This window comes from Cuculus canorus, chromosome 2 (assembly GCF_017976375.1).
Source record: "Cuculus canorus isolate bCucCan1 chromosome 2, bCucCan1.pri, whole genome shotgun sequence".
Lineage (NCBI taxonomy): Eukaryota > Metazoa > Chordata > Aves > Cuculiformes > Cuculidae > Cuculus > Cuculus canorus.
Genome location: NC_071402.1, coordinates 412,501 through 435,000, shown reverse-complemented (window position 1 = coordinate 435,000; position 22,500 = coordinate 412,501). Strand labels below are relative to the sequence as shown.

The following is a 22,500-nucleotide window of genomic DNA, read 5'->3' as shown; positions in this document are numbered from 1 at the left end:
GATCCCATGATCCCATGACTCCATGATTCTGTGATTCTATGATCCCATGATCCCGTGATCCCATGATCCCACGGTTCCCGGCGCACCGTTGGCTCTCGCGTTCAGTCACTGTCAGAAATGGACTCAATGATCCACTGCGTCCTTTCCAACCGGGGGATCCCATGACTCCATGACTCCATGAGTCTATGACTCCATGATTCTATGATCCCCTGACTCCATGACTCCATGGTCCCATGACTCCATGACCCCATGACTCCATGAGTCTATGACTCCATGGTCCCATGACTCCATGATTCTATGATTCTATGATTCCATGATTCTGATTCCACGATTCTATGATCCCATTATCCCATGATCCCACAATTCCACGATTCCACAATTCTATGACCCCACAACCCCACGACTCCATGACCCCACGACCCCATGACTCCATGACTCCATGATCCCATGACCCCACGACTCCACGATTCCATGACCCCACGACTCCATGACCCCATGACCCCACGACCCCATGACTCCATGACTCCATGACCCCACGACTCCACGACTCCATGACCCCACGACCCCACGACTCCATGACCCCACGATCCCACGACTCCACGACCCCACGACTCCACGACCCCACGACTCCATGACCCCACGACCCCACGACTCCATGACCCCATGACCCCACGACCCCATGACTCCATGACTCCATGACCCCACGACTCCACGACTCCATGACCCCACGACCCCACGACTCCATGACCCCACGACCCCACGACTCCATGACCCCACGATCCCACGACTCCATGACCCCATGACCCCACGACCCCACGACTCCACGACCCCATGACCCCACGACCCCACGACTCCATGACTCCACGATCCCACGACTCCATGACCCCATGACCCCACGACCCCACGACTCCATGACTCCACGACCCCACGACTCCACGACCCCACGACTCCACGACCCCACGACCCCACGACTCCACGACCCCACGACTCCATGACCCCACGACCCCACGACTCCACGACCCCACGACTCCACGACCCCACGACTCCACGACCCCATGACCCCACGACTCCATGACTCCATGACCCCATGATCCCATGACCCCACGACTCCACGACCCCACGACCCCACGACTCCACGACCCCACGACTCCATAACCCCACGGCTCCATGACCCCATGATCCTATCTATGATTCCATGGTTCTGATTCTATCATGATTCCATGACTCCACGATCCCATGACCCCATGTTTCTGACCCCATGACCCCACAACTCCACGACCCCATGACCCCACGACCCCATGACCCCACGATCCCATGACCCCACGATCCCATGACCCCACGACCCCATGACCCCACGACTCCGTGACCCCACGACCCCCGGCTCCTGCCCCGGTGCACCGTTGGCTCCCGTTCCGCTCCGCTCCCTCCGGACCCCTCTCCTCCGTCACTGCTCTGCGGCTCCGGAGCCCCACAGCGCCGCCTCCGCCATTCGGCCCCACGGAACCCCATCCCACGGCCCCGGAGCCGCTGTGAGAGACCCCCACGGGACCCTCTGCCCCACACTCTGCCCCACACGCTGCCCCACACGGACACCATGGCCTCTGGGATCTATGGGGCGCCCCACGGCCTCAGCACCACCATGAGCCCTATGGGACCCTCTGCCCCACACGCTGCCCCACACGCTGCCCCACACGCTGCCCCACATGGACACCGAGGCCTCCAGGATCCATGGGGCGCCCCACGCCTCAGAGCCACTGTGAGACCCCCACGGGACCCTCTGCCCCACACGCTGCCCCACATGGACACTGAGGCCCCCGGGATCTATGGGGCGCCCCACAGCCTCAGAGCCGCTGTGAGACCCCCACGGGACCCTCAGCCCCACACGCTGCCCCACATGGACACTGAGGCCCCCGGGATCTATGGGGCGCCCCATGGCACAGAGCCACCATGAGCCCCACAGGACCCTCTGCCCCACACAGACACCACATGGACACTGTGGCCCTCAGAATCCATGGGGCGCCCCACAAGTTCAGAACCCACTCTGAGACCCCCAGGACCCCTCAGCCCCACACGCTGCCCCACACGGACACCATGGCCTCCAGGATCTATGGGGCGCCCCACAAGTTCAGAGCCACCGTGAGCCCCATGGGACCCTCTGCCCCACACGCTGCCCCACACGCTGCCCCACACGGACACTGAGGCCCTCAGGATCTATGGGGCGCCCCACGGCCCCAGAGCCGCTGTGAGACCCCCACGGGACCCTCTGCCCCACACGCTGCCCCACACGGACACCATGGCCTCCAGGATCTATGGGGCGCCCCACAAGTTCAGAGCCACCGTGAGCCCCATGGGACCCTCAGCCCCACACTCTGCCCCACAGCCACGATGGCTCATGGTTCCCATTTCCCGGAATCCATGGGGCGCCCCACAAGTTCAGAGCTCACTGTGAGAGACCCCCATGGGACCCTCTGCCCCACACGGACACCGTGGCCCCCGGGATCTATGGGGCGCCCCACAGGCTCAGAGCCACCATGAGCCCCCCAAGACCTCCAGCCCCATACACTGCCCCACACGGACACTGAGGCACTCAGGATCTATGGGGCGCCCCACGGCCTCAGCCACCATGAGCCCCACGGGACCCTCTGCCCCACACACTGCCCCACACGCTGCCCCACACGAACACCGTAGCCTCCAGGATCTATGGGGCGCCCCACAGCCTCAGAGCCACCGTGAGCACTATGGGACCCTCTGCCCCACGGCCATGATGGCTCATGGTTCCCATGTTCCAGGATCCATGGGGCGCCCCACAAGTTCAGAGCCACCGAGAGCCCCACGGGACCCTCAGCCCCACACACTGCCCCACATGGACACCGTGGCCTCCAGGATCTATGGGGCGCCCCAGAAGTTCAGAGCCACCATGAGCCCCCCAAGACCTCCAGCCCCACACTCTGCCCCACATGGACACTGAGGCCCTCAAAATCCATGGGGCGCCCCACGGCCTCAGAACCGACCATGAGCCCCCCAAGACCCCTCAGCCCCACACGTTGCCCCACACGGACACTGTGGCCCCCAGGATCTATGGGGCGCCCCACAAGTTCAGAGCACCGAGAGCCCCATGGGACCCTCAGCTCCACACGGACACTGTGGCCCCCAGGATCTATGGGGCGCCCCACGGCCTCAGAGCCGCCATGAGCCCCCCAACACCCCTCAGCCCCACCCTCAGCCCCACACTCTGCCCCACACCGACACCATGGCCTCCAGGATCTATGGGGCGCCCCAGAAGTTCAGAGCCACCATGAGCCCCCCAAGACCTCCAGCCCCACACTCTGCCCCACACACTGCCCCACATGGACACTGTGGCCCTCAGAACCTATGGGGCGCCCCACGGCCTCAGAGCCACCGTGAGCCCCACGGGACCCTCAGCCCCACACAGACACCATAGCCCCCGGGATCTATGGGGCGCCCCACAAGTTCAGAGCACTGAGAGCCCCACGGGACCTTCAGCCCCACACAGACACCGTGGCCTCCAGGATCCATGGGGCGCCCCACAAGTTCAGAGCCACCGAGAGCCCCATGGGACCCCCAGCTCCACACTCTGCCCCACACGGACACTGTTGCCCCCGGGATCCATGGGGCGCCCCACGGCCTCAGAGCCACCATGAGCCCCCCAACACCCCCAGCCCCACGCGCTGCCCCACACGGACAATGAGGCCCCCAGGATCTATGGGGCGCCCCACGGCCTCAGCACCACCATGAGCCCCCCAACACCCCCAGCCCCACACGCTGCCCCACAGCTGTGATGGCTCATGGTTCCCATGTTCCAGGATCCATGGGGCGCCCCACAGGCTCAGAAGTCACCATGAGCCCCACAGGACCCTCTGCCCCACACACTGCCCCACACGGACACCGTGGCCCCCAGGATCTATGGGGCGCCCCACGGCCTCAGAGCCTCCGGGAGCCCCACGGGACCCTCTGCCCCACACGGACACCATAGTTCCCAGAATCCATGGGGCGCCCCACGGCCTCAGATCCCCCCATGAGCCCTATGGGACCCTCAGCCCCACACTCTGCCCCACACAGACACCATAGCCCCCAGGATCCATGGGGCGCCCCACAAGTTCAGAGCACTGAGAGCCCCACGGGACCTTCAGCCCCACACGAACACTGTGGCCTCCAGGATCTATGGGGCGCCCCACGGCCTCAGCACCACCATGAGCCCCCCAACACCCCCAGCCCCACCCTCAGCCCCACACTCTGCCCCACATGGACACTGTGGCCCCCAGGATCTATGGGGCGCCCCACGGCCTCAGAGCTGCCATGAGCCCCCCAACACCCCCAGCCCCACACACTGCCCCACACGCTGCCCCACGCGCTGCCCCACACGCTGCCCCACACGCTGCCCCACGCGCTGCCCCACAGGCACCTGCGATGCGGATGACGGCCCTCTCCGCGGGGTCCAGGACGGAGGCGGCGCCGCCGGCGGCCGCTTCGGAGCGTTTGGAGCGTTGGTGCCGCGGAAGGTTCCAGGGCAGAGTGTCCCCCGCGGAGCCGCTCTGCGCCGCCATCGCCGCCTCCTCGCCCTGCGCCGAGAACCGCGCGTCACCACCACCGCCACCACCGGATGGCATCGGGGACCCCATTGTCACCATCACCGGATGGCATTGGGGACCCCATCATCATCGTCACCATCACCGGATGGCATCAGGGACCCCATTGTCACCTTCACCATATGGCATTGGGGACCCCATCATCACCATCACCCACACAGTGATGGCGTCAGGGACCCCATCGTCACCATCACCGGATGACATCGGGGACCCCATCATCACCATCACCATCACCGGATGGCATCAGGGACCCCATCACCATCATCACCGGATGGCATTGGGGACCCCATCGTCTCCATCACCCACACAGTGATGGCATTGGGGACCCCATCATCTCCATCTCCATCACCGGATGGCATTGGGGACCCCATTGTCACCATCACCATATGGCATTGGGGACCCCATCATCACCATCACCATATGGCATTGGGGACCCCATCATCTCCATCACCGGATGGCATTGGGGACACCACCACCATCATCACCATCACCAGATGGCATTGGGGACCCCATCGTCACCATCACTGGATGGCATTGGGGACACCATCGTCTCCATCATCACCCACACAGTGATGGCATTGGGGACCCCATTGTCACCATCACCATCACCATATGGCATTGGGGACCCCATCATCACCATCACCCACACAGTGATGGCATTGGGGACCCCATTGTCACCATCACCATATGGCATTGGGGACCCCATTGTCACCATCACCATCACCGGATGGCATTGGGGACCCCATCGTCACCATCACCGGATGATGGCATTGGGGACCCCATTGTCACCATCACCCACACAGTGATGGCATTGGGGACCCCATCGTCACCATCACCCACACAGTGATGGCATTGGGGACCCCATCATCTCCATCACCGGATGGCATCGGGGACCCCATCATCACCCACACAGTGATGGCATTGGGGACCCCATTGTCACCATCACCGGATGGCATTGGGGACCCCATTGTCTCCATCACCATCACAGTGATGGCATCGGGGATCCCGGCGCCATCGGTGGCCGCCCTGGCCCACCCGGATCACCACCATCCCCAGCAGCATCAACAGGGCCATCTCCACCCCCATCTCCACCTCCATCATCTCCACTTCCATCTCCACCCCCATTTCCATCTCCACCTCCACCACCTCCACCGCCATCCCCAACTCCATCTCCACCTCCATCCCCATCTCAATCCCCATCTCCAACTCCATTTCCACCCCACCACCTCCAACTCCATCATCTCCACCTCCATCCCCATCTCAATCCCCATCTCCAACTCCATCATCTCCATCCCCATCTCCACCTCCATCTCCATCATCTCCAACTCCACTTCCACCTCCACCTCTGCCCCCACCTCCACACCACCTCCATCCCCGTCTCAATCCCCATCTCCACCATCTCCACCTCCATTCCCACGTCCACCATCTCCTTAATCCCCATTCCCACCCCCCCTCTATCCCATCGTCTCCACCCCATCCCATCCATCCCATCCATCCCAGTCCATCCCAGTCCATCCCAGTCCCCAGGTGGCCCCAGAGACGGTCAAGGCCCTCCTCCCCTCCCCCCACAGCCCCCCCGAACCCCCAAACCCCCCCCAAACAGCCCCTCCGGCCCCCAGACCCCCCCCGCACCCCACAGCCCCCCCTGCACCCCAAAACCACCCCCTCCTGCACCGCAGCCCCCCTCGCACCCCTAAACCTCCCCCTCCTGCACCACAGCCCCCCCTGCACCCCCAAACCCCCGCACAGCCCCCCCTACACCCCAAACACTCCCCTGCACCCCCAAACTCCCCCACAGGCCCCTCTGCACCCCAAACCTCCTCACAGCCCCCCATGCACCCCCAAAGGCCCCACAGCCCTCTTGCATCCCCAAACCCCCCCCAGAGTCCCCCCGCACCCCAAACCTCCTCCTCCTGCTCCACAGCCTCCCCCGCACCCCAACCCCCACTCTGCACCCCTAAACCCCCTCACAGCCCCCCCTGCACCCCCGCACCCCCTCACAGCCCCCCCTGGACACCCAAACCCCCCCTACAGCGCCCCCTGCACCCCCTGCACCCCAAACCTCCCCCTCCTGCTCCACAGCCTCCCCCGCACCCCAACCCCCCCCTCTGCACCCCTAAACCCCCTCACAGCCCCCCCTGCACCCCCGCACCCCCTCACAGCCCCCTCTGAACACCCAACCCCCCCTACAGCCCTCCCTGCACCCCTTGCACCCCAAACCTCCCCCTCCTGCTCCACAGCTCCCTCTGCACCCCAAACACTCCCCCACACCCCCCACTCACCCCACAGCCCCCCCTGCACCCCCAAACTCCCTCACAGCCCCCCCTGCACCCCCCTGCACCCCAAACCTCCCCCTCCTGCTCCACAGCTCCCTCTGCACCCCAAACACTCCCCCACACCCCCCACTCACCCCACAGCCCCCCCTGCACCCCCAAACTCCCTCACAGCCCCCCCTGCACCCCCCTGCACCCCAAACCTCCCCCTCCTGCACCACAGCCCCCTCTGCACCCCCAAACTCCCCCACAGGCCCCCCACACCCCCCTGCACCCCAAACCTCCTCCTCCTGCTCCACAGCCCCCCCCGCACCCCAACCCCCCCTCTGCACCCCCAAACCCCCTCACAGCTCCCCACGCACCCCCAAATCCCCAAACCTCCCCCTCCTGCTCCACAGCTCCCTCTGCACCCCCAAACACTCCCCCACACCCCCCACTCACCCCACAGCCCCCCCTGCACCCCCAAACTCCCTCACAGCCCCCCCGCACCCCCCTGCACCCCAAACCTCCCCCTCCTGCAACACATCCCCCCCTGCACCCCCAAACCCCCTCACAGCCCCCCACACCCCCCTGCACCCCAAACCTCCTCCTCCTGCAACACAGCCCCCCCTGCACCCCAAACTTCTCCCTCCTGCACCACGGCCCCCCCCGCACCCCAACCCCCCTCTGCACCCCCAAACTCCCTCACAGCCCCCCCTGCACCCCCCTGCACCCCAAACCTCCCCCTCCTGCAACACATCCCCCCCTGCACCCCCAAACTCCCCCACAGGCCCCCCACACCCCCCTGCACCCCAAACCTCCCCCTCCTGCTCCACAGCCTCCCCCGCACCCCAACCCCCCCTCTGCACCCCCAAACCCCCTCACAGCCCCCCCTGAACACCCAACCCCCCCCTACAGTCCCCCCTGCACCCCCAAACCTCCCCCTCCTGCACCACAGCCCCCTCTGCACCCCCAAAATCCCCCAAACCTCCCCCTCCTGCAACACAGCCCCCCCTGCACCCCCAAACCTCCCCACAGCCCCCCCACACCCCTAAACCGCCCCCTCCTGCACCACTGACCCCCCCCCGCACCCCAAACACCCCACAGCCCCCCCTGCACCCCAAACCTCCTCCTCCAGTGCCCCCCCTGCACCCCCCACTCACCCTACAATCCCCCTGCACCCCCAAACCCCCTCACAGCCCCCCCTGCACCCCTCGCACCCCCAAACCTCTCCCTCCTGCACCACAGCCCGCTCTGCACCCCCAAACCCCTCACAGCCCCCCTGCACCCCCCGCACCCCCAAACCTTCCCCTCTTGCTCCACAGCCCCCTCTGCACCCCCAAACCCCCTCACAGCCCCCCCTGCACCCCAAACCTCTCCCTCCTCCTCCACAGCCCCCCCACACCCCCAAAATCCCCCACAGCTCCCCTGCACCCCCAACCCCCCCTCTGCACCCCCAAACTCCCCCACACCCCCCACAGCCCCCCCTGCACCCCAAACCTCCCCCTCCTGCACCACAGCCCCCCCGCACCCCAAACCCACCTCTGCACCCCCAAACCCCCTACAGCCCCCCCACCCCCCCTGCACCCCAAACCTCCTCCTCCTGCACCACAGCCCCCCCGCACCCCCAAACTCCCCCACAGCCCCCCCTGCACCCCCAAACCACCTCCTCCTGCACTACAGCCTCCCCCGCACCCCCAAACTAACTCCCCCTGCACCCCAAACATCCCCCTCCTGCACCACAGCCCCCCCTGCACCCCCCAAAATCCCCCACAGCCCCCCCTGCACCCCCCCGCACCCCAAACTTCTCCCTCCTGCATCATGGTACCCCCCCCGCACCCCACAGCCCCCCCTGCACCCCCAAACACTCCCCCACACCCCCACTCACCCCACAGGCCCCCTCACCCCAACCCCCCCCCTGCACCCCCAAACTCCCCCACAGGCCCCTCTGCACCCCCAAACCCCCTCACAGCCCCCCCCGCACCCCCAAACTCCCTCTCTGCACCAATGCCCCCCACGCACCCCAACCCCCCTCTGCACCCCCAAACCTCCCCACAGCCCCCCCGCACCCCTCGCACCCCAAACCTCCCCCTCCTGCTCTACAGCCCCCCCCTGCACCCCCAAACTCCCCGACAGGCCCCTCTGCACCCCCAAACCCCCTCACAGCCCTTCCCGCACCCCAAACCTCTCCCTCCTGCACCACAGCCTCCCCCGCACCCCAACACCCCGCTGCACCCCCAAACTCCCCCACAGCCCCCCCTACACCATCCGCACCCCAAACCTCCCCCTCCTGCTCCACAGCCCCTCCTGCACCCCCAAAATCCCCCACAGCCCCCCTGCACCCCAAACCTTCTCCTCCTGCACCACAGCCCCCCCTGCACCCCAAACTTCTCCCTCCTGCACCACGGCCTCCCCCGCACCCCAACCCCCCTCTGCACCCCCAAACCCCCTCACAGCCCCCCCCGCACCCCTAAACTTCCTCCTCCTGCACCACAGCCCCCCCTGCACCCCCAAACTCCCCCACAGCCCTCCCTGCACCCCCCGTACCCCAAACCTCCCCCTCCTGCAGTGACCCCCCCCTGCACCCCTAAACTTCCTCCTCCTGCTCCACAGCTCCCTCTGCACCCCCAAACTCCCCCACAGCCCCCCCTGCAACTCCAACCCCCCCAGCCCCCCCGCACCCCAAACCTCCCCCTCCTGCTCCACAGCCCCCCTACACCCCCAAACCCCCTCACAACCCCCCCGCACCCCTCTGCACCCCCAAACCTCCCCCTCCTGCACTACAGCCTCCCCCGCACCCCCAAACTAACTCCCCCTGCACCCCAAACATCCCCCTCCTGCACCACAGCTCCCTCTGCACCCCCAAAATCCCCCACAGCCCCCCCTGCACCCCCCCGCACCCCAAACTTCTCCCTCCTGCAACACGGTACCCCCCCCGCACCCCACAGCCCCCCCCTGCACCCCCAAACACTCCCCCACACCCCCACTCACCCCCCTGCACCCCAACCCCCCCCTGCACCCCCAAACTCCTCCACAGCCCCCCCTGCACCCCTCTGCACCCCAAACCTCTCCCTCCTGCATCACATCCCCCCCCGCACCCCCAAACCCCTCACAGGCCCCCCACACCCCCAAACCCCCCCACAGCCCCCCCCGCACCCCCAAACTCCCCCTCTGCCCCAGTGCCCCCCCAGCGCTGCCCCTCCTCCCTCCCCCCCCCGAGGACACCGACCGGGGGGGACACACGGGACCGGAGAGGGGGGGGGGTACCCCGCACTCACCGAGCCCCGAACCGTCACCCGGGCGGCATCACCGGGGGGAGCCCCGAATGCACCGGAGGAGCTCCGAATGCACCGGGGGGGGCTCCGAATGCACCGGGGGGGGCCCAGGGGGAGCCCCGAATGCACGGGGAGGGGCTCCGAATGCACCGGGGGCTGCGGGAGCTGCTTCCGCACCGGGAGCTCCGCCCGCACCAACGCTGGAAGCTCCGCCCGCTCCGGTACCGATAATGGGAGCTCCTCCTGCACCGGGAGCTCCTTCTGCACCGGTACCGGCACCGGGAGCTCCGCTTGCAGCGGTACCGGGGACTGCGGGAGCTGCTTCCGCACCGGGAGCTCCGCCCGCTCCGGTACCGATACCGGGAGCTCCTCCTGCACTGTGAGCTCTGACTGCACCGGTACCGGAGCTGCTTCCGCACCGGGGGCTCCGCCCGCACCAACGCTGGAAGCTCCGCCCGCTCCGGTACCGATAACGGGAGCTCCTCCTGCACCGGGAGCTCCTTTTGCACCGGTACCGGGAGCTGCAAAAGCACCGCGGGCCCTAAATGCACCGCTACCGGGGGCTCCGGGAGCTCCTCCTGCACCGGTACCGGGGGCTGCGGGAGCTCCTCCTGCACCGGGAGCTCCCTCTGCACCGGTACCGGGGGCTGCGGGAGCTCCTCCTGCACAGTGAGCTCTGACTGCAACGGCATCGGGAGCTCCAAATGCTCCGGTACCGGCACCGGGAGCTCGGCTTGCAGCGGTACCGGGGACTGCGGGAGCTGCTTCCGCACCGGGGGCTCCGCCCGCTCCGGTATCGATACCCGGAGCTCCTCCTGCACCGGAAGCTCCGACTGCACCGGTACCGGAGCTGCTTCCGCACCGGGGGCTCCGCCCGCACCAACGCTGGGAGCTCCGCCCGCTCCGGTACCGTTAACGGGAGCTCCTCCTGCACCGGGAGCTCCTTCTGCACCGGTACCGGGAACTGCAAAAGCACCGCGGGTTCTAAACGCACCCGTACCGGGGGCTGCGGGAGCTCCAAATGCACCAATACCGGCACCGGGAGCTCCCTCTGCACCGGTACCGGGGCTGCGGGAGCTCCTCCTGCACGGGGGGTTCCGCCCGCTCCGGTACCAGCACCGGGAGCTCGGCTTGCAACGGGACCGGAGGCTGCGGGAGCTGCTTCCGCACCGGGAGCACCGCCCTCACCCGCGCTGGAAGCTCCGCCCGCCCCGGTACCGATAACGGGAGCTCCTCCTGCACCGGGAGCTCCTTTTGCACCGGCACCAGGAGCTGCAAAAGCACCGCGGGCTCTAAATGCACCGCTACCGGCGGCTGCGGGAGCTCCTTTTGCACCGGTACCGGTACCGGCAGCGGGAGCTCCAAATGCACCGGTAGCGGCGGCTCCGGGAGCTCCTCCTGCACCGGGAGCTCCGCCCGCACCAACGCTGGAAGCTCCGCCCGCTCCGGTACCGTTAACGGGAGCTCCTCCTGCACCGGGAGCTCCTTCTGCACCGGTACCGGGAGCTGCAAAAGCACCGCGGGCCCTAAATGCACCGATACCGGGGGCTGCGGGAGCTCCAAATGCACCAATACCGGCACCGGGAGCTCCTTCTGCACCGGTACCGGGGGCTCCGGGAGCTCCTCCTGCACGGTGAGCTCTGACTGTAACGGTATCGGGAGCTCCAAATGCTCCGGTACCGGCACCGGGAGCTCCGCTTGCAACTGTACCGGGGGCTGCGGGAGCTGCTTCCGCACCGGGAGCTCCGCCCTCACCCGCGCTGGAAGCTCCGCCCGCTCCGGTACCGATAACGGGAGCTCCTCCTGCACCGGGAGCTCTGACTGCAGCGGTACCGGGAGCTGCAAATGCACCGGGAACTCCTTTTGCACCGGTACCGGGAGCTGCAAAAGCACCACGGGCTTTAAATGCACCGGTACCGGCACCGGGAGCTCCTTTTGCACCGGTACCGGGGGCTGCGGGAGCTCCTCCTGCACCGGGAGCTCTGACTGCACCGGTACCGGAGCTGCTTCCGCACCGGGGGCTCCGCCCGCACCCGCGCTGGGAGCTCCGCCCGCTCCGGTACCGATAACGGGAGCTCCTCCTGCAGCGGGAGCTCCTTCTGCACCGGTACCGGGAGCTGCAAAAGCACCGCGGGCCCTAAATGCACCGGTACCGGGGGCTCCGGGAGCTCTGACTGCACCGGGGGTTCCGCCCGCACCGGTACCGGAGCTGCTTCCGCACCGGGAGCTCCGCCCGCACCAACTCTGGGAGCTCCGCCCGCTCCGGTACCGATAACGGGAGCTCCTCCTGCACCGGGAGCTCCTTCTGCACCGGTACCGGGAGCTGCAAAAGCACCGCGGGCTCTAAATGCACCGATACCGGGGGCTGCGGGAGCTCCAAATGCACCAATACCGGCACCGGGAGCTCCTTCTGCACCGGTACCGGGGGCTCCGGGAGCTCCTCCTGCACTGTGAGCTCTGACTGTAACGGTATCGGGAGCTCCAAATGCTCCGGTACCGGCACCGGGAGCTCGGCTTGCAACGGTACCGGGGGCTGCGGGAGCTGCTTCCGCACCGGGGGCTCCGCCCGCTCCGGTATCGATACCGGGAGCTCCTCCTGCAGCGGGAGCTCCTTTTGCACCGGTACCGGGAGCTGCAAAAGCACCACGGGCTTTAAATGCACCGCTACCGGGGCCTCCGGGAGCTCCAAATGCACCGGGATGTCCTTTTACACCGGTACCGGAGCTCCGCCCGCTCCGGTATCGATACCGGGAGCTGCAAATGCACCGGGAGCTCCTCCGTTACCGGTACCGAGAGCTCCTTTTGCACCGTACCGGGGGCTCCGTTTGCACCGGGAGCTCCTCCCGCACCGCTCCCGGTTCGGCTCCGGGGGGGCACCCGGGGGAGGGGTTAACCCGGGCTGAACCGGGCAGGAAAGGGTTAACCCCGACCCGACCCGACCCGACCAGTGCCCACCAGTGCTCCCAGTTCCCATCAGTGATCCCAGTTCCCACCAGCACCACCAGTGGTCCCAGTTCACACCAGTGCTCCCAGTTCAGACCAGCACCAGTACCAGTGCTCCCAGTTCACACCAGTGCTCCCAGTCTGCACCAGTGCTCCCAGTTCACACCACCAGTGCTCCCAGTCTGCACCAGTGCTCCCAGTTCAGACCAGAACCACCACCAGTGCTCCCAGTTCCCACCAGCACCACCTGTGCTCCCAGTCTGCACCAGTGCTCCCAGTTCACACCAGTGCTCCCAGTTCCCACCAGCACCACCAGTGTTCCCAGTCTGCACCAGTGCTCCCAGTTTCCACCACCAGTACTCCCAGTTCCCACCACTGCTCCCAGTTCAGACCAGCACCACCAGTGCTCCCAGTTCCCATCAGCACCACCAGTGCTCCCAGTTTCCACCACCAGTGCTCCCAGTCCACACCAGTGCTCCCAGTGCTCACCACCAGTTCTCCCAGTCTGCCCCAGTGCTCCCAGTTCCCACCAGCACCACCTGTGCTCCCAGTCTGCACCAGTGCTCCCAGTTCACACCAGTGCTCCCAGTTCCCACCAGCACCACCAGTGTTCCCAGTCTGCACCAGTGCTCCCAGTTTCCACCACCAGTACTCCCAGTTCCCACCAGTGCTCCCAGTCTGCACCAGCACCAGTGCTCCCAGTTCCCACCAGCACCACCAGTGCTCCCAGTTCACACCAGTGCAGGATGAGTGCCCCAACGGGGCAGTGATGGTTCTGGACTGGAACTGGGAATGGGAACTGGAACTGGGAATGGGACTGGGAACTGGGACTGGGAACTGGGACTGGGAACTGGGAACTGGGAATGGGAACTGGGACTGGGAACTGGGAATGGGAACTGGGAATGGGAACTGGGAACTGGGAATGGGAACTGGGAATGGGAACTGGGAACTGGGAATGGGAACTGGAACTGGGAACTGGAACTGGGAATGGGAACTGGGAACTGGACTGGGACTGGGACTGGGAACTGGGAATGGGAATGGGAACTGGGAATGGGAACTGGGACTGGGAACTGGGAACTGGAACTGGGAACTGGAACTGGGAACTGGGACTGGGAATGGGAACTGGGACTGGGAACTGGGAACTGGGACTGGGACTGGGAATGGGAACTGGGACTGGGAACTGGGAACTGGGACTGGAACTGGGAACTGGAACTGGGAACTGGAACTGGAACTGGAACTGGGAACTGGGAATGGGAACTGGAACTGGGAACTGGGACTGGAACTGGGAACTGGGAACTGGGAACTGGGACTGGGAACTGGGACTGGAACTGGAACTGGGAACTGGGAATGGGAACTGGGAACTGGAACTGGGAACTGGGAATGGGAACTGGAACTGGGAACTGGAACTGGGAACTGGGACTGGGAACTGGGACTGGGACTGGGACTGGGAACTGGGAACTGGGAACTGGGACTGGGAACTGGAACTGGGAACTGGGACTGGGAATGGGAACTGGGACTGGGAACTGGGAATGGGAACTGGGAATGGGAACTGGGAACTGGGAATGGGAACTGGAACTGGGAACTGGAACTGGGAATGGGAACTGGGAACTGGACTGGGACTGGGACTGGGAACTGGGAATGGGAATGGGAACTGGGAATGGGAACTGGGACTGGGAACTGGGAACTGGAACTGGGAACTGGAACTGGGAACTGGGACTGGGAATGGGAACTGGGACTGGGAACTGGGACTGGGACTGGGAATGGGAACTGGGACTGGGAACTGGGAACTGGGACTGGAACTGGGAACTGGAACTGGGAACTGGAACTGGAACTGGAACTGGGAACTGGGAATGGGAACTGGAACTGGGAACTGGGACTGGAACTGGGAACTGGGAACTGGGAACTGGGACTGGGAACTGGGACTGGAACTGGAACTGGGAACTGGGAATGGGAACTGGGAACTGGAACTGGGAACTGGGAATGGGAACTGGAACTGGGAACTGGAACTGGGAACTGGGACTGGGAACTGGGACTGGGACTGGGACTGGGAACTGGGAACTGGGAACTGGGAATGGGAACTGGAACTGGGAACTGGAACTGGGAACTGGGACTGGGACTGGGACTGGGAACTGGGACTGGGAACTGGGAACTGGGAACTGGAACTGGGAACTGGAACTGGGACTGGAACTGGGACTGGAACTGGGAACTGGGACTGGGAACTGGGAATGGGAATGGGAACTGGGAACTGGGAACTGGGACTGGGAACTGGGAACTGGGAACGGGAATGGCACTGGGACGGCGCTGGCGCGGTGCCAGGCCCATCACCGGGAGCTGTGGCGGTGTTGCAGCTCTGGGACGGCGTCGGCTGAACGTGGGGTCCCCCAAAGGCACCGTTGGGGGGGGACGAAAGAGGGGGATCCCCTTAAACCGTGGGGGACCCAGCGGGGCGCCGCCGACCTTTGACCTCCCGAACGCCGCTTTCGGCCCTCGACCGCGGCACCGCGACAACGATGGCGCTGCGATGGTGGCACCGCGACGATGGCACCGCGACGATGGCACCGCAATGGCGGCACTGCGACGATGGCACCGCGACAATGGTGCTGTGATGGTGGCACTGCAATGGCGGCACCGCAACGATGTCACTGCGACGATGGCACCGCGATGGCGGCACTGCGACAATGGTGCTGTGATGGTGGCACTGCAATGGCGGCACCGCAACGATGTCACCGCGACGATGGCACCGCGATGGCGGCACTGCGACAATGGTGCTGTGATGGTGGCACTGCAATGGCGGCACTGCGACGATGGCACTGCGACAATGGTGCTGTGATGGTGGCACCACGACAATGACACTGCGACGATGGCACCACGATGGTGGCACCACGACGGCGGCACTGCGACGATGGCGCTGCGATGGCGGCACCGCAACGATGGCACTGCGACGATGGCACTGTGACGATGGCACTACGACAATGGCACTGCGACAATGGTGCTGTGATGATGGCACCGCGACGATGGCGGCACGACGATGGCGGCACTGTGACGATGACACGAGGACGATGTCACCGCGACGATGGCACTGTGATGGTGGCACCACGATGGCGGCACTGCGATAATGGCACTGCGATGATGGCGCTGTGATGGTGGCACCGCGACGATGGCACCGCGACGATGGCACCGCAATGGCGGCACTGCGACGATGGCACTGCGACAATGGTGCTGTGATGGTGGCACCGCGACAATGACACTGCGACGATGGCACCACGATGGTGGCACCACGACGGCGGCACCGCAACGATGGCACTGCGACGATGGCACTGTGACGATGGCGCTGCAACGATGGCACTGCGACAATGGCACCGCGACAATGGTGCTGTGACGATGACACCACGACGATGGCACCGCGATGATGGCACTGCGATGGCGGCACTGTGACGATGACACGAGGACGACAGCACCGCGACGATGGCACTGTGATGGTGGCACTGCGATGGCGGCGCTGCGACGATGACACGAGGACGATGGCACTGCGACAATGGTGCTGTGATGGCGGCACCGCGACAATGACACTGCAATGATGGCGCTGTGATGATGGCACCACGACGGCAGCACCGCGATGATGGCACTGCGACGATGGCGCCGCGACGATGGCACTGTGACAATGGCACCGCGACGATGGTGCTGTGACAATGGCACCGTGACGATGGTGCTGTGATGGTGGCACCGCGACAATGACACGAGGACGATGGCACCGCGACGATGGCGCTGTGACGACGGCACCGCGACGATGGCGCTGTGACAATGGCACTGCAACGATGGCGCTGTGACGATGGCACTGTGACGATGGCACCGCAACGATGGCACCGCGACAATGGCACTGCGACGATGACACCGCGACGATGGCGCCACGACAATGGCACCGCGACGATGGCGCTGCGACGATGACACCGCGACAATGGCACCGCGACGATGGCACCGCGACAATGGCACTGTGACGATGGCACCGCGACAATGGCGCTGTGACGATGGCGCTGCGACGATGGCGCTGTGATGATGGCACTGCGACAGTGGCACTGCGACAATGGTGCTGCGACGATGGCACCGCAATGGTGACACCGCGATGGCGCTGTGACGACGGCGCTGCAACGATGGCACCACGACAGCGGCACTGCGATGATGGCGCTGCGATGGCGGCAGCGCAACGATGGCACTGCGACGATGACACCGCGATGATGGCACTGCGACGATGGCACAGTGACGATGGCACCGCGACGAAGGCACTGCGACGATGGCGCTGTGATGATGGCACTGCGACGATGGCACTGCGACGAAGGCACTGCGACGATGGCGCTGTGATGATGGCACCACGACGGCAGCACCGCGATGATGGCACCGCGACGATGGCACTGCGACGATGGCGCTGCGACGATGGCACCGCGACGATGGCACCGCGACGATGGCGCTGCGACGATGGCACCGCGACGATGGCACTGCGACGATGGCGCTGTGACGATGGCGCTGTGACGATGGCACCGCGACGATGGCACTGTGACAATGGCACTGCGACAATGGTGCTGCGACGATGGCACCGCAATGGTGGCACCACGATGGCGCTGTGACGACGGCGCTGCAACGATGGCACCACGACAGCGGCACTGCGATGATGGCGCTGCGATGGCGGCACCGCAACGATGGCACTGTGACGATGGCGCTGCGACGATGGCACCGCGACGATGGCACTGCGATGGCGGCACTGCGATGATGGCACTGCGATGATGGCGCTGTGACAATGGCACCGCGACAATGGTGCTGTGACGATGGCGCTGCGACGATGGCACAGTGACGATGGCACTGCGACGATGGCACCGCGACAATGGTGCTGCGACGATGGCGCTGCGACGATGGCACAGTGACGATGGCACTGCGACGATGGCACCGCGACAATGGTGCTGCGACGATGGCGCTGCGACGATGGCACAGTGACGAAGGCACTGCGACGATGGCACCGCGACAATGGCACCGCGACGATGGCACCGCAACGATGGTGCTGCGACGGCGGTGTCCCGACGGCGGTGTCCCCACGACGGTGTCCCCACGACGGTGTCCCCACGACAGTGTCCCCGTGGCGGTGACGTCCGAGCGCCGTCGCAGCGCCACGGTCTCGGGGACCCCCAACAAAGGGTCCCTTTGAGCTGAGCCCCCCCCCCCCGTGGGACAAAGCTCCGGAAGGATTTGGCGCTCACCGCGACCCACGGCGGCAGCGGGGGGGGGGAGAGCCGCCGTGATCCCAGTAACCCCCAGTAACCCCCAGTAACCCCCAGTAACCCCCAGTAGCTGTTGGGAGCTCCCAGTAGCCCCCATCCCAGTGCCCCTCTGACCCCATCCCAGTGCTTCCAGTTTACCTCTGACCCTCTCCCAGTGCTCCCAGTGCAGCTCTGACCCCCTCCCAGTGCTCCCAGTTTAGCTCCGACCCCCTCTCAGTGCACCCCTGACCCCCTCCCAGTGCCCCCAGTGCCCCTCTGACTCCATCCCAGTGCTCCCAGTGCAGCTCTGACTCCCTCTCAGTGCTCCCAGTGCACTTCTGACCCCCTCCCAGTGCTCCCAGTGCCCCTCTGACTCCATCCCAGTGCTCCCAGTGCAGCTCTGACTCCCTCTCAGTGCTCCCAGTGCACTTCTGACCCCCTCCCAGTGCTCCCAGTTTAGCTCTGACCCCCTCCCAGTGCTCCCAGTGCACCTCTGACCCTCTCCCAGTGCTCCCAGTTTAGCTCTGACCCCCTCCCAGTGCACCTCTGACCCCCTCCCAGTGCTCCCAGTGCACCTCTGACCCCCTCCCAGTGCTCCCAGTGCACCTCTGACCCTCTCCCAGTGCTCCCAGTGCTCCTCTGACCCTCTCCCAGTGCTCCTCTGACCCCATCCCAGTGCTCCCAGTGCTCCTCTGACCCCATCCCAGTGCTCCCAGTGCACCTCTGACCGTCTCCCAGTGAGGCTGTAGGACCCCCGCAGACCCCACCCCCCCCGAACCACAGCTATGGGGCAGACTCGCTCTAAGCTCCGCCCACCGCTCTAACCACGCCCCGCCTAAGCCCCGCCCACCACACAGAGTAGAGGGCCCTCTATTGGCCGCGCCCCGCCCCCTCACTTAGCCCCGCCCCAACGCCAATCCCCCAAAGCTCCGCCCATCGCTAAGCCCCGCCCCTCGCTATTAGCCCCGCCCCTCCTGTCAGACCCACCACAAGCCCCGCCCCAAAGCCCCACCCCTGCTGTCACGCACAGACGTCTGAGAGCCTTCTTAGCCCCGCCCACCCGAAGTCACGCCCCTTCAGGTAGCCCCACCCCTGTGGCCCCGCCCACAAACGCACCCCGACGTTACCGTCGCCTTCACAAGCCCCGCCCCTCGCCGTTAGCCCCGCCCGCTCCCCGCGTCCCTTCATAGCCGTTAGCCACTCCCCTCAAAGGCAATTTCCAATCACCGTTAGCCCCGCCCCCGCCCAAGCCCCGCCCCTCGACAGGCCCCGCCCCGGCTTTTAGCCCCGCCCCTCGAGCGTTGACATCAGCACTGTGTGCAACTCAAGCCACGCCCACTCATAAAAGCCACGCCCCCACATTAGCTCCACTCCTCCACTGCCCTACTACAGGCTCCCTTGGCCCCGCCCATTCTTAGCTCCGCCCCTTTTAAGACACCACTGTCTGTCAAGCCACGCCCCCTTTGCGAGGGGCGGGGCCAGTGCTCTCTTAGCCCCGCCCCATCATTCAGCTCCACCCCCTGCGGTAGTCAATCCCCTCAAGCCACTCCCCCTTTCTTTAGCCACGCCCTCAACCCATCAGTCAATCCTGCCCCTGCCAGCCCCGCCCACGCCTCAAGCCCCGCCCCTTTAAGTTAGCACCGCCCCCGAGCTCCAGAGATGTCAGCGCACTCTTAGCCCCGCCCACTGCTAAGTAGCCCCGCCCCTCAAGCCCCGCCTCCTGACCCACTGCAGCTGTAGCCCAAAGTCCCCAATCACGTGTAGCCCCGCCCCTCCCGTTAGCCCCGCCTCTCAACTCCGATCCCGCCCCCAGCCCCGCCCCCTCCAGCCTAGCCCCCGCAGTGGAAAGCAGAGCGTGGGCTGTCTTTGCCCCGCCCCTCAGTTAACCACGCCCTAATCGGTTGGCCACGCCCCCGTGAATCACCCACCCACCCGTCAGTTAACCACGCCCCCGCCCATTAGCCACGCCCTCTGACAGCTCTCCACGCCCGCTGTCAGTTAACCACGCCCTCTCCCCAAGCCCCGCCTCCTGTCAGTTAGCCCCGCCCCCTCCCGTCGCGCAGAGCGGAGTGAGCGGAGCCGCCGGCGGTGAGTGGGGGGGGGGGGGGATGGGGGGCCCGTGGGGGGCTCCGGGGGGGTCCGAGGGGTCCGGGGGGGGTCTGGGGGCGGCCCTGCTCGCGATGGGGGGAGGGGAGCGCCGGGGGGGGCTCCTCCCCCCCTCCCCTCTGCCGGTGCCCCCCCCCCCCTCCCCCCCCCTCCGTGCCGCAATCCGCAGCGTTGGGGGGGGAAAAGGGGAGGGGGGGGGAAAAGGGGGGGGAGAAAGAGGGGGTGCGCGGGGGGGGGGAGGGGGGGGGGATGTTGTGTGTGACCCCCCCGCGGGATTAGGATTTGCTGTAAATAGGCCGCGCGGGGGCCGCGGAGCAAAGCGGATTAACGGGAAACGCGGGGGATGAAGGGGGGGGGAGCGGCCCCCGAGACCCCCCCGAGACCACCCGAGACACCCCGAGACACCCCCCGAGACCCCCCCGAGACACTCCCCGAGACACCCCGAGACACCCCCCGAGACATCCCCGAGACACCCCCCGAGACCCCCCCGAGACCCCCCCCGAGACCCCCCCCGAGACACCCCGAGACCCCCCCCCGCACCCCCCGTGTCGCCCCCCAGCGCCCCCATCCCTGAATCCGGCACCCCCCGTGCCCCCCATCCCCCTGTGCCCCCCAGCACCCCCATCCCTGCACCCCCATCACCCCCATAGCCCCCCCCACTGCACCCCCATCCCTGCAACCCCATCACCCCCATAGCGCCCCACTGCACCCCCCATCCCGCACCCCTATCACCCCCATAGCCCCCCACTGCACCCCCCCATCCCTGCACCCCCATCACCCCATAGCGCCCCCACTGCCCCCCCATCCCTGCACCCCCATCACCCCATAGCGCCCCCACTGCACCCCCTCATCCCTGCACCCCCATCCCTCTGCACCCCCATAGCCCCCCACTGCACCCCCATCCCTGCACCCCCATCACCCCCATAGCCCCCCACTGCACCCCCATCCCTGCACCCCCATCACCCCATAGCCCCCCACTGCACCCCCCATCCCTGCACCCCCCTATCCCTGCACCCCCATCACCCCCATAGCCCCCCCACTGCCCCCCCATCCCTGCACCCCCATCACCCCATAGCGCCCCCACTGCACCCCCTCATCCCTGCACCCCCCATCCCTCTGCACCCCCATAGCCCCCCACTGCACCCCCATCCCTGCACCCCCGTCACCACCATAGTGCCCCCACTGCACCCCCATCCCTGCACCCCCATCACCCCCATAGCGCCCCCACTGCACCCCATCCCTGCACCCCCATCACCCCATAGCCCCCCACTGCACCCCCATCCCTGCACCCCCATCACCCCATAGCCCCCCACTGCACCCCATCCCTGCACCCCCATCACCCCATAGCCCCCCACTGCACCCCCATCCCTGCACCCCCCTATCCCTGCACCCCCATCACCCCATAGCCCCCCACTGCACCCCCTCATCCCTGCACCCCCCTATCCCTGCACCCCCATCCCCCCATAGGCCCCCACTGCACCCCCATCCCTGCACCCCCATCACCCCCATAGCCCCCCCACTGCACCCCATCCCTGCACCCCCATCACCCCATAGCCCCCCACTGCACCCCCATCCCTGCACCCCCATCACCCCCATTCCCCCCCACTGCCCCCCCATTCCCGCCCCCCCATTCCGTTCCCCCCCGTCGCATGCGCTGTCGCACACCCCCATGTCACAAGTGCAGTGTCGCAAGCGCCCCGTGTGCACCCCAACATGCACCCCCCCCCGCACCCTCCGTGCCCCCCATGCACCCCAATGCCCCCTCCGCACCCCCATGCACCCCAACATGCACCCCCCCTGCACCCCTTACCCCCATGCCCTCCCATGCACCCCAACATGCACCCCCCTTGCACCCCCCATGCCCCCCTCATGTCCCCCCATGCACCCCTGTGCGCCCCCCCGCAGCCCCCCATGCACCCCTGTGCCCCCCCAGCCCCCTCCACACCCCCCTGAACCCCCATGCTCCCCATGCACCCCTCTGCCCCCTCTGCACCCCATGCCCCCCCCATGCACCCCTGTGCCCCCCTGTGCCCCCCCATGCACCCCCTGCACCCCCTCATGCATCCCGCACCCC

At 66.5% G+C, this 22,500-nt stretch overlaps 1 protein-coding gene across 1 annotated transcript in view; it reads left to right on the top strand.

The window, feature by feature from the left end:
- The first annotated feature begins 20,289 nt into the window (after positions 1-20,289).
- The window catches only part of GRINA (glutamate ionotropic receptor NMDA type subunit associated protein 1), a 22,781-nt gene continuing 20,570 nt past the window's right edge, over positions 20,290-22,500 (top strand). Inside the window, exon 1 of the mRNA XM_054060549.1 lies at positions 20,290-20,408. The gene's annotated coding sequence lies outside the window, so the exon portion shown is untranslated. The remainder of the gene's footprint in view (positions 20,409-22,500) is intronic.